Source organism: Dama dama, chromosome 17, assembly GCF_033118175.1.
Source record: "Dama dama isolate Ldn47 chromosome 17, ASM3311817v1, whole genome shotgun sequence".
Taxonomy (NCBI): Eukaryota; Metazoa; Chordata; class Mammalia; order Artiodactyla; family Cervidae; genus Dama; species Dama dama.
Genome location: NC_083697.1, coordinates 68,918,874 through 68,932,864, shown reverse-complemented (window position 1 = coordinate 68,932,864; position 13,991 = coordinate 68,918,874). Strand labels below are relative to the sequence as shown.

Genomic DNA, 13,991 nt, shown 5'->3' with positions numbered 1-13,991 from the left:
TCTTTTTTTTTAATGGCTTTCTGTTTTTTTTTTTTTTTTATTTCTATTAGTTGGAGGCTAATTACTTTACAATATTGTAGTGGTTTTTGTCATACATTGACATGAATCAGCCATGGATTTACATGTGTTCCCCATCTTGATCCTCCCTCCCACCTCCCTCTCTACCCAATCCTTCTGGGTCTTCCCAATGCACCAGGCCCGAGCACTTGTCTCATGCATCCAACCTGGGCTGGTGATCTGTTTCACTATAGATAATATACTGTTATTATCTCATCTTACAGCAGGGAAATCTGAGTGACTTTTTGAGAGTTAGACGCTGGTGATGGTGGATGTGAGTTATCCACTCTGGCCATCAGACTTCAGCTCCCACGTCTATAACCATTAGGCCACCTACTTTGTCACGTGCTTATTTTCTCTATTCTGTCTTGCATTTGTCATGTTCATGTGTAAGAACTGATACAACGACAAAGTTTTCAGTCTATCTGTGATTGTTTGAATGTTAACTTCTAAAGTTAAAAATTTTTACCTTCATTACACAGTTCTATCAAACTGTATCTCTACTGTTCTGATTCACCATTTCACCTACCTGTGAAATTCTGAAGTTGCTATAGTGGTGATTTTCTTCCTCTGCAAATATCTCTACTGATGTTTACCACTTTAAAAACAAGCAAACAAAAACACTTTAGCTATGATGACTTTGGATGAGCAAAATAATTCTTTTAATAAGTATGCCTCAAGCCTTTTCTTGATTGCACAAAAAAATCTCATTTCCCATAGAAATAGTTTTGATTTTCAACTTTTAATTTCACCCTTTTTATGTAAAGAGTGCCTGATGCGATGCAAAGCTGTGTACTTTGTATTCAAGAGAGGGTTTTCCACTTAACTTTCTAATGTCTTCATTTTTACAAAAGCTATATCCAGTGCTGGATGAGGTACTTTGTAGGAGACCAAAGGATTGGAAGTTGGACTTCACAGTTGAGAATTAAAACATATGAACAACTGGTTAAATAACTTAAATCCATATAAGGTGACCCTGAACAGTGAAAGTCCATGTTCAGTCCTCCTGTGCTGAGTCCTCTAGTGTTCTTTACACTCTAAAGAGAGTATGTGAAGTGAAGCACGATTGAGTCAGGTGATGTTAATCACGGGCTTTGGAAAAAAGTACCATCCCGTTCTGGTTCTGTAGTCACACCCTCTGCCTGGCTTTCATTTCTTATTGATCTGTAAGAAATTGGAGGAGGCACATAAGTCAGATTCTGGGCTATCTTTTTTGTGACACTTTATTTTTGTGACTAGAAAACAAAACCAGACTTAACTGTGAATATTTAAAAACTATAAAAAGTATGAAGAAGAATATTGTCATCCAACACCCAGAGAAATCCACTGTAAGCAGTTAATTATCTTTTTTTCCCAGGTCTTTGTGCTTAACTGTTTGACCGCCTCTTTGTTGCCTTTGTATGTTCAACAAATTCAGGGTCATATTGTTTATGTGCGATTTGTTTATTTTTAGGTCACTTTTTCTCACTTAGCCCAGGAGTCAGAGGAGCATGAAATATGTGACGAGTTTGCACACGTTCAGTGTTTAGTATTTTGCTCAAAGGGGTTTTTAATGTCTTTGTCATATTTTCTTCTGTGGTGATGAGTGTGTTGTTGTTCTGCTATTGCATCTTCTCTCTTCATTTTTAACTGAAGTATAGTGGATTTATAGTATTATATTAGTTCTAGTTGTATAACATAGTGATTGAACAATTTTATAGATTATACTCCATTTAAAATTATTATAAGGGCTGTACATGCTGCGCTGTACATTATATCCTTGTATCTTATTCACTCTGTAGATGATAATCTGTACTTAGTCCTGTGTCTCTGTCTTGCTCCTCCCCCTTCTGTCTCCCTGTCGGTAACCACTAGTTTGTTCTCTGTGTCTGTGACTCTGTTTCTGCTTTGTGTTTCTGTATTCATTTATTTTTTTTTTTAATGTATTTTTATTTATTTATTTATTTTATTTTTTAGATTTCACATATAAATGATACAATACTAATCTTTCTTTCTTGACATATTTCACTTTGCCTAATGCCCTCCAGTTTCATCCATATTTTTATAAATGGCCACATTTTATTTTTTATGGCTATATAATATTTCATTATATATATCTCATATCTTCTTTATCCATTCATCTGTTGGTGGAAACTGAGGTTGCTTTCATATGATGCAAATTGTAAATAACACTGCTAAGAACATTGGAGTGCATGTATCTTTTTGAATTAGTGTGTTCATTTTCTTCAAATATATACCTATTAATCGGGGCAGGAGGAGAAGGGGACGACAGAGGATGAGATGGTTGGATGGCATCACCAACTCAATGGGCATGAGTTTGAGTAAACTCCGGGAGTTGGTGATGGACAGAGAGGCCTGGCATGCTGCGATTCATGGGGTCGCAAAGAGTCAGACACGACTGGGTGACTGAACTGAACTGAACTGAATGGAATTGCTGGATCATATGATAGCTACATTTTTATGGTAGATAAATTTTGAGGAACCTCCATACTATTTTCCATACATCTACGTATCAGCTACACCAGTTTATATTCCCACAAACGGTGTACTAGGGTTCCCTTATCTCCATGTCATAGCTGATATTTGTTATTTGTATTCTTTTTGATGAGAACCATTATGCCAGGTGTGATGAGAACCATATGCCAGAGAAACCATTTGATTTCTCTGATGATTAGTGATGTTGAGCATCTTTTCATGTGCTGGTTGGCCATCTGCATGTCCTCTGAAAAAAATGTCTATTTGTTCTTCTGCCCATTTTTATTCTGTTTATATTTGGTATTGAGTTGTATGAGTTATTTGTGTGTTTTAGATATTAATCCCTATCAGTCATATAATTTGCAAATATTTTCTCCCATTCAGTAGGTTGTCTTTTTGTTGTGTTGATGTTTTCCTTTGCTGTGTAAAAGCTTTTAAGTTTAATTAGGTCCCATTTGTTTATATTTGCTTTTGTTTCCTTTGCCTTAGGAGGTGGATCCAAAAAAAATATTACAGCAATTTTTGTCAAAGAATGTTCTGCCTGTGTTTTCTTCTAGGAATTTTATAGCTTCTGGTCTTACATTTAGGTCTTTAATCCATTTTGAGTTTATTTTTGTATATGGTGCAGTTATATGTAAAAGGTTTAGCGATTCCTCAAAAAATTAAAAATTGATCCCTGAGTTGGGAAGATAACCTGAAATGGCAACCCACTCCAATCCTCTTGCCTGGAAAATCCCATGGACGGAGAAGCCTGGTAGGCTACAGTTGATGGGGTCGCAGAGAGTCGGATACGACTGAATGACTTCACTTCACTTCATGATCCAGCAACCCACTTCTAGGTGTATATCCTAAAGGAATGAAATCATTTCCATAGGGAAAGATAGCTGCACACTCATGTTCATTGTTTCATTATTTACAATAGCCAAGGTATGGAAATAAGTATCTGTTGATGGATGAATGGATAAGGAAAATATCCTGTATAGGTTTCTCTCACTACTCGAAAGAAAAATGTTCCTATGAAACCTTTCTTAAGCTGTAATGGCCTAAAGTGAAGCAGCAATTACCTTACGATATACACATCTCACTAACAGATGCATGAAATAAATCTAGATAAAGCACAGATGCTTACACACAGTTCAAACTATGGTGACTTGATCTAAGATACTGAGTGTAGTTAATGGGGAAGAAGCTTGGTGGTGCCCCTCGTGTTGCAGGTACACACTGCTTATATAACAGCCTTAGTGCAAACCAGATGCTGAATGCTATTTTCACTTTTTGCCTTTTTTCATATATGTGAAAAGCCTTCTCTGGATTTCTTTTAACTAACAAAAACTGGTACTAAAAGCCAAGTGGTGTAAAGCAAACCTTTGAAAAGGCAGGAGATATATATATATCCTGGAGGATATATATCTCTTGGAGGAGGGCATAGGAACCCACTCCAGTATTCTTGCCTGGAGAATCCCATGGACAGAGGAGCCTGGTGGGCTATAATCCGGAGGGTTGCACAGAGTTGGATACAGCTGAAGCGACTTAGCACACAGTATGCACTAATATACTATGTTGATTATTGATACTCATAATTAATATATAAACATTGATGTGTAATATAATTATTATATAATATTTTCTAAATAATATAAATGGTTATTCAGCTATAAATAGAAGAAAATTCAATTTCAAACAACAAGGATGGATCTTGAGGGCTAAGTGACTTAAGTCAGAGAAAAACAAATACTGAATGATCTCATTTATATGTGAGATCAAGAAAAAATATAAACTCAGAGTGGAGTCGCAGTGGGAGGAGGGGACTGGGTGATCATGGTCAAAAGGCGCACGCTTCCAGTTAGCAGATGAGTGTATCAGAGGGTATACTGGACGTGCTTGGAAATTGCTGAGAGTGCATCTTGAACGTTCTCCCCACACCCGCCTCACCCCGCCCCACACGCACACAGCTGTGTGAGGCGATGGCTGCGCTCACTGGCCTTACTCTGCTGATCATTTTGCCATGTATTGTTGTTGCTCAGTCGCTCAGTCCTCTCCGGCTCTTTGCACACACCGGGTTTGCAATATATGTGTCTATCAAATCGGCACATTGTAGCCATTAAACTTACACTTTGTTATATGTCAATTATATTTCACTAAAGCTGGGGGAACAACTGAAGCAACTTAGCAGCAGCAGCAAAGCTGGGGGAAAAAAAGTATCTTCTTATTAGAACCTGGATGAATTTGTACTGAACTGCAAAGCAGGTGCTCTTGGGGGCTACCTACTTTGTTGGATCCTGTCATAAACCAAAACACCTCAAATGGAAACTCTACTATCCTTAATGCCTATATTCCCAGGTAACATTTATTGCTTCTTTATTCCTCTGTCATTTTCAATTCTGTTACTGCTCAATCTCCTTGTTATTTCTTAGTTTGAATCCAAAGAGTAAGATGTACATTGGCTCCAGCAGTTTTTAAACTTGAACCAGTTCTCATTTATTGTCACAAGCCAACCCAATGGATTCACTCCCCTTGGATTAGATGCCTGGCCCAAGACCACTGACATCTTTTTCTATGGGGACATGGAAATGTGGTACAAAGCCTGGGTGCCTAATAATTGCACTCATCAGGGATAATGGTTTTAGCAGCTTGCTGTGGTACTGGCAAGCAATGCTTTTTGGCCTATGGAGAACAGCAATTTATTCTCACTAATATATGACTTGGTAAATAAACTATACTTTTATTTTTTTACAACGTTAGTAAGTAATTTACATTTCTGCAGTGTTTCACAGGCTAAAATTGTGTTCACTTATAATTTCATGTGATACTTCATATTACATTTTAGGGGAATAGAAAATGGATCTTAATATTGAGATATGTTTTCCATGTGTGATATCTATACTATACAGATTATTCTACATTTGGGAAATTTACAAGATACTTACGTTCATTTAGCAATCTGGTTCTTTTTTTTTTTTTTTTTTGAAAAGGCTCACTAACTTGTTCTAATATATAATAATTACCCCTGGATGCAGGAGTAATTAACACCAAGAATGATAGTTGATAGAGTGACATAGTTGATAGAATTTCTGGAAAGAGCTATATACCCATTCAATTCTACATCTTCATTTTAACAATGCTATGTCCATTTATTCCTCTTTCTTTAGATCATTAAGGAATATGTGCTCTGATTTTTGCTTTAATCTAATTATCTTTGCAATAAATTCTTGGAATTAATCACCTAGGGAAAAATGTTTTCTTTCAGAAAATGAAATACTTCTTTTTGTTGGAAATAAGGTTACAGAACTTGTGTTTCTGTCTTTGTAGTAGCTGTGAGAAAGCACAGGGCTGGATTTAATTTTCAAATATAATTATATGGGCATATTTTTAAAAACAATTATTATCTTCAATTCATTAGACAAATTATTGAGTGAACAAAACTGTGGGTTAAGCCTTTTGTAGGCCCTTACATTTAGCTGTAGTTTGTATTTGTTTATCTAATGGTGTAATGGTATCTAATGGTGCTTGTGTAAATGCATATTTACATTTTCATGCAAGCCACCTCAGTCATTTTGGAAAGTAGTTTTCCAGTCAAGTAAATCTTATTGAGCGCATACTGTGTGTTCAAAAGTGTTTCAATGGAAAGCTAATAGGAGTAAATACTATGGAGGGACATACATTCTACTGAGGATTGGACAAAAAAGATTAGGAAATCTATTAGTAATAAAATAAGTTGAAAACTCCTCCATGCCATGATATAAATCCCTTTGCTTCATAGTGCCAAGGACATTACTGAGAATAATGAAACCTGCTAACCTGAACAAAATGAAGTATATCAGCAATTGATTTAACTTTTAGCATTGATAATAGAGTAAAACCTAGGAAGAGCTGATGGTGCAAGGTGGAGAGTTGTATTGCTAGCTTAGCAGAATATCTATAGAGAAATATACTATAAATAAATATATATATACACACACACACATGCATATATATATACACTAAATATATATATATATATATATATATATATATACACACACATATATATAGGTTAGGCAGAGTAAATGCATATATAATGTATATGTTTACAGATATCATTGATCCTTGAACAACACAGATTTCCACTGCACAGATCCACTTATAGGCAGATTTCTTTGTATAGTAAATGCTATAATACTACATAATCTGAGTTTGGTTGAATCCACAGATGTGAAATTGAGAATATGGTGGAACCATTAATATGGAAGGCAGACTGTAAAGGTATAGAAGAATTTTTACTTGGGCTGATGGTTGGCACCCTAACTCCTGTGTTGGTTAAGAGAGCCAACTCTATGTGATAGACCCACACACATAACACATGTATACACACATATATGTAGATACCACATATTGAACATGTAAAAGAAAAGGGAAACATTTTGCACATTTTGGATAGTATTGTTCTAGTAGAACAGGAATAAGGAGTACTTGTGTATCTTTTATACAGTTTGCCTCTCTGTTTAACTAAGTGCTCAATATATCTTCAGTGAATAAATGAACAAGAAAGAAATTGCTTTCAAAGCATTATAGGAAAATAGGATGCTCACTGTAGATAAATGTAGATAAAAGCTGAATACTAATCACACTAGGGCACAACGTAGGCTTTGATTATGTGACAGTGTTTTATAAATAGTATAAGTCTGCATACAAATTATAGATGTTCAAAAAGTGGCCGGGCAGCTTCTTTCACTGAGCCATACCTAGTTAATTCAGGGCCTTTCACATAATACATGCTCATTAGATTTGGTTGTATTAATTTTTTAAAAAATGCACGTTAAAAGCTAATCTAAGCATGTCTAAAAACAAAAGTTTAAAAATATGTTGTGTTAGCTACTTAGTAATTAAAGTGAACTGACTTTGATTAATATTAAGTGTTAACCAGTTTTGAAATACCAACTTTCAAAGCCCTGTAAACAGTGAAGTAGCACAGCTCTGGCACTAATTGGGTCTTCCTGGGAGCCTAATAAGGCTGAGTGTCTTTTACCTAGCAATGCTGCTTAGCGCTTTCTGCCCAGACGGAGGCTGGAGGGAGGGTGGCTGGGACTCAGCTTGTCCCTTCCAGTGGTGATCCCCTGTAAGCTGGCCAGAACACTGAGACCCACCTCCTCAGAAACATCTGCAGGGACACTTTATTGCTTAGAAAAATGTTACTCTTTCATTGAAAGGACTTAGTATTGTTGGTGAATGACCTCCTAAGGCAGAAGGAACTGAGTGTTTACTGGCTTCTACCAGTGTCCACACAGAATCACTGCCTCTTACCACTTTCTGCCAGCAAGGGGTTAAGTAGAGGATTCGAAGGCTGGAATGGAGATGACTCCACCTGCTTTCCTTGTTCCTACAAGTGATGATTACCCCTGCACCCCTAGTAGGTCAGAGGACTCAACTTTCTCTTTGCTCTGTCTTCATGTCAGATTTGTCTGAAGAATCTGGAGAAATTTCTCTTGGAGTAATGATTTTCTCTTGGTTTTCCTCCTACCTCACTGGTCTCTCTTCCTTTGTCTTTTCCCTGGCTTTTTCATAACTCCCTAGCCTCTAACTTTTGTAGTAACTCAGGACTTTGCAGAAATTTCTACTGATGCATAAAAAAATTACCTCCAAGTTGGCTCAGATCGTAAAGAATCTGCCTGCAATGCAGGCAACCCAGGTTCGATCCCCAGGTGGGGAAGATCCTCTTGAGAAGGGAATGGCTACCCACTCCATTGTTTTTGCCTGGAGAACTCTATGGACAGAGCATAGTGGGCCCTGTTTGGGGTCCTTGGTCTGTGTGCCACAAAGACTCAGAAAAAACTGGGCAGCTGACACTCTCCAGTTGTTCTAAACAGCACACATATATTATCTCACAGTTTCTTTGTGTCAGAAGTCTAGATACAGCCTAGCTAGGTCTTCTGAAAGACAGCAGAGAAGGTGTCAACTGGTGTGGAGGTATCATCTGAATCTTTACTAGAGAAGAATTTATTTCCCAGCTAAATAGGTTGTTGGCAAAATGTATTTTCTTAAGGCTATGGAAGTGAGGGCTTCATTTCTCGGCTGAAGTTTAGAGACATGACAAGAAGCCAGCTAGAGGCTGCCCTCAGTGTTTGCCTAGTGGGTTCCCCAGCATGGCTTGCTTCACGGGAATCACCTCGAAAGGGACAGACTCCAACACTGGGCACCGTAGACTTCATTGTAATACTGTGGTCACAGTGTCAGGCATGTGCATACTGCTGTGTTTTCTGTTGGTTAGAAACAAGTGACAGGTCCTGCCCATGTTCTAGGGAATGGGTATCAAACTAGAGTGTGATTCCCAGGAGGCAGGAAGGGGTGCGGCACCTTAAGAATCTACTCACCCCTAAGGCTAGTCCCTGTCATCTTTCTTCTCTGTCTGTACTCACTTCCTCTTGAATCTCATGTCTTTATACTATCAGTGAGTTGACAACCCTGTTTTATATTTAAAACTTGATATCCTTCTGTAAGGGGCTTCCCCTGTAGCTCAGCAGTAAAGAATCCAGTGTTGTGGCCAGGAGAGTCTCACGGACAGAGGAGACTGACAGGCTAGCCGTCTGTAGGGCCACAAGAGGCAAACGTGACTGAGTTGGCACACACATCCTTCTGTGAACGCCACACTGATGAGACTCTGCATTCTGTATGTTGTTCCTAGTGTGTATGTCTGGTAGTGACCTCAAAATTCAAAAGTCAAAATAATTATTTCCCTAATAGTAAAAATACCTCCTTCACCAGTGGTTTCACAGTCCCACTAAATGGCAGCTATATTCTGTGCTTTCAGTTCTCAGATCATAAACGTGTCATTCTTGACTCTTCTCTCTTATCCAAGACCCAATTTATTAAATCTCTTACTTTTTAATTGGCCATTTCTTGATTAGTATCCTTATCAATGCAAAGAAATTGAGGAAAACAATAGAATGGGAAAGACTAGAGATTTCTTCAAGAAAATTAGAGATACCAAGGGAATATTTCATGAAAAGATGGGCACAGTAAAGGACAGAAACAGTATGACCTAACAGAAGCAGAAGATATTAAGAAGAGATGGCAAGAATACAGAGAAGAATTATACAAAAAAGATCTTCATGACCCAGATAACCACAATGGTGTGATCACTCACCTAGAACCAGACATCCTGGAGCGCAAAGTCAAATGGGCCTTAGGAACCATCACTATGAACAAAGCTAGTGGAGGTGATGGAATTCCGGTTCAGCTATTTCAAATCCTAAAAGATTCTGTGAAAGTGCTGCACTCAATATGCCAGCAAATTTGGAAAACTCAGCAGTGGCCACAGGACTGGAAAAGGTCAGTTTTCATTCTAATACCAAAGTAGCACAATGCCAGAGAATGTTCAAACTACCACCCAGTTGCACTCATCTCACATGTTAGCAAGTGAATGCTCAAAATTTCCCAACCTAGGCTTCAACAGTATGTGAACTGAGAATTTCCAGATGTTCGAACTGGAGTTAGAAAAGATGGAGAAACCATAGTTCAAATTGCCAGCATCTGTTGGATCATAGAAAAAGCAAGAGAATTCAAGAAAAACATCTACTTCTGCTTCATTGACTATACTAAAGCTTTTGACTGTGTGGATCACAAGAAACTGTGGAAAATTCTTAAACAGATGCGAATACCAGACTATCTTACCTGCCTCCTGAGAAATCTATATGCAGGTCAAGAAGCAACAGTTAGAACTGAACATGTAACAACAGACTGGTTCCAAATAGGAAAAGGAGTATGTCAAGGCTGTATATTGTCATCTTGCTTATTTAACTTATATGCAGAGTACATCATGAGAAATGCTGGACTTGGTGAATCACAAACTGAAATCAATATTGCAGAGTGAAATATCAGTAACCTCAGATATGCAGATGACACCACCCTTATGGCAGAAAGTGAAGAGGAACTAAAGAGCCTCTTGATGAAAGTGAAGAGAGTGAAAAAGCTGGCTTAAAGCTCAACATTCAAAAAACTAAGATTATGGCATCCAGTCCCATCACTTCATGGTAAGTAGATGGGGAAACAGTGGAAACAGTGAGAGGTTTTATTTTCTTGGGCACCAAAATCACTGCAGATGGTGACTGCAGCCATGAAATTAAGAGACGCTTGCTCCTTGAAAGAAAAGCTGTGACAAACCTAGCACATCAAAAAGCAGAGAGATCACTTTGCTGACAAAGATCCGTCTAGTCAAAACTTTAGTTTTTTCCAGTGGTCATGTATGGATGTGAGAGTTGGGCTATAAAGAAAGCTGAGTACTGAAGTTTGATGCTTTTGAACTGTGGTGCTAAGAACAATCTTTTTGACTTTTGAGAGTCCCTTGGACTGCAAGGAGATCTAACAGGTCAGTCCTAAAGGAAATCAGTCTTGAATATTCATTAGAAGGGCTGATGCTGAAGCTGAAGATCCAATACTTTGACCACCTGATGCAAAGAACTGACTCGTTGGACAAGACCCTGATGCTGAGAAGGATTGAAGGCAGGAAGCGAAGGGGATGACAGAGGATGAGATGGTTGGATGGCATCACCGACTTGATGGATGTGAATTTGAGCAAGCTTTGGGAGTTGGTGATGGATAGGGAAGCCTCATGTGCTGTGATTCATGGGGTCACAAATATTTGGACCTGATCCTTATGTTCAGGTAGCACTGGGACCTGATCTAAAATACAGGTCACTTGGCAACTCTGGCAGCTGGAGTCGTAGTGAGAAGTAACTTTTATCTGTGTTTTCTACCAGCCTGCTTCTACCAGGATGGACTGACCATGTGACAACCCAACCCCTCAGCTTTCTGACTGCTGCTGGTGGAAACTCTTGTGATTTTACAATGTGCCAGAGTTGTCTCTCACAAAACAGGTCTGTTTTTGCCTTAATGAACCTCTCAGTACAAAGAGTAGGTGGTGCAGGTAGTGGGAGTCACATACCTCCTGTTTAACATACTCTCTCTGCAGGGTTTTCTCTTCTTGGGCCTTCCTGCTTTTCTTCCAACATTCTTTTTGTTCTTTCATACCCACATTTTGGAAAACTGTCTTATTATCTGTTTCTGGTTAGGTAGGGCTTCCCATCATCTGCTTACACTGTGGTCGAAAGCAGTGAATAAATACATCATTTTCTCCAGGTGTATTTTTACTTTATAGAACAGAAGAACAGTGTTCCTGTGACTAGAGTCTGAGGCACTCAGGTGATGGTGAGTTTGATTTAGGGCACAAACAGTAGAGGCATTCACAGTTGTTTCCTTGAACTTGCGTGAATGAGGTCGCTGCCTGTACTCTACACACGTTAGGTGAGCCTGGATCAGAGCTCTGCCTGTTTGAGCTTGGACACAGGTAAATGGTGACTCATGAGGCAGCTGACAGATAAGATATTATCTATGGTGAAACAGGTCACCAGCCCAGGTGGGATGCATGAGACAAGTGCTCGGGCCTGGTGCGCTGGGAAGACCCAGAGGAATCGGGTGGAGAGGGAGGTGGGAGGGGGGATCGGGATGGGGAATACGTGTAAATCTATTGCTGATTCGTGTCAATGTATGACAAAACCCACTGAAAAAATAAATTAAAAAAAAAAATAAAAAGCAGAGACATTACTTTACCAACAACAACAACAACAAAAAAGAGTGTGATCTTGACTACATGGGTTTAGAAAATTTTACAGACTCCTTCTGTATCTCCATAGGAAGACAGGAGGCATGTCCCCTCCTTTCACATGCTTTGCAGCTCTTCTCTTTGTACTTTATTTCTTCAAGTTTATTTAATGAGGTGTCACTTGAGTAAAATATTTATTGTTGGTGGAGTCGTCTGTGGTGATTTTCTCTGGATAATATAGCTCAGTCTTTACTTTTTGCCTTTTTCTGTTTCCTTGAAACCTCACACTAATTCTCTAATTATATTTTTAGGAATCTGAATCTTGAACTTTCTGAGGAGAGCATCTGAGCTTCAGTGTTCCTGTCAGGTAATGACAAGATATGGAAAAGGCCCATAGTGCCAAGATTAGAATTTCACTATGAGTATCAATTTTAGATTATTTTAAGGAACCCATTTTTTAATGAAAAAAAAAAAGCAAAAAAAAAGCTGAAGTGCTAGTAAGAAATTATAAACAAATAAAATTGACAACAAAGCCAGGGTGAAAAGTTGTATGTACTCCTAAGCAGTGTATTTATTATTCAGAAGTGGTCCAACCACAGAAAGAATGGGGGCATATGCAAATAGGTAAATGTTTCCAAAATAAGTTTACTTCCTATCAGTCAAAAATGTTTTACTTGAGAGATTAACTTGATAATCTTAACAATGCAAGCAATTGGATGAAACATAAAATGTGTTTATTGCCAGCAAACATTTTGGAGAGGTAAACACTTACTGCAAGTACTGTACAGGCTTAGAAAAATCTTTTTTTTTAGCCAGCTAAGACCACCATTTAAAATGCCATCCATCATTTCAGTGTTAAGAGCGCCCCCTGGTGTGACTGTATAATCATGCTTATGACAAATTTAGGCACTGTTTTTCATTTTTAAATGTTTTTATTGCATACCCTTTTATTGATGCATAGTTGATTTTTAATATTATCTTAATTTCAAGTATACAGTACAGTGATTCAGAATCTTTGTAGATTATACTCCATTATAAGTTATTAAAAGATAAAACTTAAAATTCCATGTCCTGTACAATATCCTTTGTTACCTTTTTATATACTGTTTTTTAAAATCTCATTTTTCTATTATATGGTGATAGGACTTCTTTTCCTGCTATGCCAGCCAGACCAGTATGGTGTGTAACTATCTGAAGAAATGTGAATTTGATTTTTTCCTTGCCCCCTTATCCCTTATTATATCTGGAATCAGTGGTGAACCTGAATGTAGCATCTGCAAATACTAAGCCATAAAATCCTTAAGTTAAAGTTGATGATCAGTAGTATATGCTTTGGTAAATATGAAGTTATATACTGAGATAAAATTTTACAGGATAGTCAAATTCTTTGATGGTGATAGCTTTGTTAAGTGCAAAATTTCTATGAACAGTTTCTTTTTGGTAAACTCATGAACAGTTTTATAATTAAATAGGAGAATTAAGACATTTTGGTTTTGAAATATTCATTGTGTGAAAAAATTGATCGTAAGTTCTAAGTTGTTTTTATATTCCAGCACCCTCCTATAACCATAGAAATTCCAACCTGTATTTGAATCTGTTGTTGAAATTTACTAGCGTTGTGACCTCGAATAAGTCAGTATCCATCTCAGAGCCTTAATCTCTCTGTAAAACGGGAATGCAGATTGCTACTTTGCAGAATATTGTTAATTCATCATTTATATTAATATGCATTTAAGATTTACTATCTGCCAGATTTAAGGCTGGCTGCCTCATGAGCATTTCATTCTCAGAATAATTCTGTGAAGTGGGTGCTATTATTTCTATGTTATTGATGAGGCTTAGGCCAAGATTTCTATTGTTGTCTTTCTGACTTAAAATGAGCTTG

At 37.8% G+C, this 13,991-nt stretch overlaps 1 protein-coding gene across 1 annotated transcript in view; it reads left to right on the top strand.

Annotated features, from left to right (window-relative positions):
• Window positions 1-13,991, top strand: part of LOC133071940 (cytochrome c oxidase subunit 7B2, mitochondrial) — a 133,544-nt gene that overhangs the window by 39,848 nt on the left and 79,705 nt on the right. Inside the window, exon 2 of the mRNA XM_061164789.1 lies at window positions 12,418-12,473. The gene's annotated coding sequence lies outside the window, so the exon portion shown is untranslated. The remainder of the gene's footprint in view (window positions 1-12,417; window positions 12,474-13,991) is intronic.